This window comes from Bactrocera tryoni, unplaced genomic scaffold, assembly GCF_016617805.1.
Source record: "Bactrocera tryoni isolate S06 unplaced genomic scaffold, CSIRO_BtryS06_freeze2 scaffold_231, whole genome shotgun sequence".
In the NCBI taxonomy this organism is placed as follows: domain Eukaryota; kingdom Metazoa; phylum Arthropoda; class Insecta; order Diptera; family Tephritidae; genus Bactrocera; species Bactrocera tryoni.
Window position 1 is genome coordinate 10,105 of NW_024395957.1, and position 2,526 is coordinate 12,630.

Consider the following 2,526-nt stretch of genomic DNA (forward strand, 5'->3'; position numbering starts at 1 on the left):
TAAAGAAAGGTCCCACCGAAATATGTATTTGCTGTGGGGGATTATGGTTTCCACATCAAGTTAAATTTCGAAACTATAACTCAAGTTCACCCAGATGCTACATCTGTTTTCTTTTTAAAGCAAAAGTTTCCTTCTGAAGATGGAAACTAAAATTTTTGCTTAACTTGCAAAAATGGGATTGCCAAAAATAACATACCAAAAATATGTTTGTTAAATAGTCTAGACTTTCCGGATATACCCGATTGTTTAAAAAATTCAACCCCTATTGAAGAAAGGCTAATAATGCCTCGATTGCCTTTTATGACCATTCGTCTATTGGGATATCAAGGCCAAAGTTCGATTAAAGGTGCCGTTGTCAATATACCTATTTCTGTTAATAATGTTGTGACATCTCTACCGAGGACTTTTGATCAAACAAATTCACTTAAGAAGACGTATGGAATACAATCATGATTATATGACTGATACCATACGGCCTGCGAAGGTTATGGAAGCTTTGCGATTCTTAGTGAATACTCCTCTGTATCGTGAGCATAATATACACATAAATGAGAATTTGATTTCAGGCTTTAATAACCAAAAAGAAGTTTCCTTTGTTGCATCTCCTGAAGATTATAGATTGGTTGAATCTCTTTATGAGGAACAGACTTCCCATAATAATCACACAGACATTCCCATAGCACCCGTACCTGCAGAACTGAACCCAGGTAGTCAAGAGACTCTTTTAGACAATATTCCTGCAGAAAACATGGAATATAGCCGTTTAGTTATAGCGCCAGGGGAAGGGCAAAGACCAATTGACATAGTTCAAGATAATAATTCGGAAGAATTGTCATTTGGAACAATATACGTTGGGCAAAAACGTACATGCTCTGAAACATATACTAAGAAAGTACGTTCCGAAATTCGCCGCTTTGACCGCAGAGCGTGTACCATTCCGAAGTTGTTCTACAACTATAAAAAATTAGAACTACTGCAAATTAAGAATAGTACATCCATATGCCTTCGAAGGTTTCAGGTCGTAACCGTGTTACGGCTCAAACTGTATTAAATGAAGACTTTGTTCAAAACTTGATTCAACATGATGACGGTTACAAAGTTTTGAAAGGTGTTAGATCCTCTCCTGCTCACTGGGAAGCTGAGAAAAAAAAGCAATTGCAATGATTCGCCAATTTGGGCTTCCAACCTTTTTCATAACTCTATCGGCTGCTGAATCTCAGTGGGTTGAGCTGTTGGTTATTCTGTCGAAAACTGTTGATTCAAAAGATATTTCACAAGAAGAAGCCAACATTTTATCACTAAGCCACTTGGAACATTATTTAGATTATCAAAAGCATAATCACAGTCGGTCGTGTACTAGATAAATAAGAGGACAACAATTTTGTCGTTTTGGTATACCATATCCACCAATGCCTTCCACACAAATATTGCTTCCTTTTCCAGACACAACCCAAGATTTGGAAAGGCATAAGGAAAACTTTTCTAGAATTCAAAATGTTTTAAATTCAACTCTGACTACAGAAGATATATCGAATTTAGATAATTTTGAAAATTTCTTGAGCGATAATAGAATAAACATGTCTTTTGATGACTATTTGTTAGCTCTGAGATCAAGCTTATCAAAACCTAAAATTTTTCTGAGAAAAGAAAAAATGCAAGATCGTTTTATAAGTGCTTATAATCCTCTTATTTTGGAACTCCATAGGGCTAATATGGATATCCAATATATACTGGATGCATATGCTTGCTGTTCTATATAATTAATTATATTAACAAATCAACAGAGGAATTTCTAGCTCTTGATGAACCTATATCAGAAGTAAATACCGGAAATTATACAATAAAGTAAAAGCTTCAACATATAAGTGTAAATTTGCATATCAGGCACGGAAATATCTGCACAAGAAATTGTTTATTGCTGCATTGGGCTTCATCTTTCGGAAACTGGTAATGGAAGCTATTTATAAATACCTCTCGACCGGAGGAACGTGTTCAATAAATAAATCCAAAAAACCTAGAGCGGAACTTCAGAACCTTCCTTCAGATTCTACTGAAATATTTGTAGCTGGTATTTTAGACCGTTATGTGCAGCGGCCCGATCAGTTAAAAGCAGATTTTGCATCTATGTTTAAATTTGTGAAATCCAATAGAATAGTGCAAGACAGTGATCATGAAGAAGAAGAGAGGGAAGATAATAACGTACCAGATATTGGGGTACCCATTGCACTTAGAGACGGTAGCGGTTTTGTTAAAAAACGTACCAAACCAATTATTATTCGGTACAGAAGGTTTAGTCCTGATGTGACCAAAGTTGAGTATTTCCGCGAAATGGTAATGCTTTTCTATCCATGGCGGAATGAACAGGAAGATCTTATTGAAAATGATAATGAGTTAACTTGTATAACTCACCGTATTTTAATTGAGGGAAATCGAAAAAAATATGACGTTTTTGATCAAAGAGAACTGAAAAGTGTCTTAGAAAGTCTTTATAATGAGACAGACTTAGAAAAAGCTGTGCAAAATGAA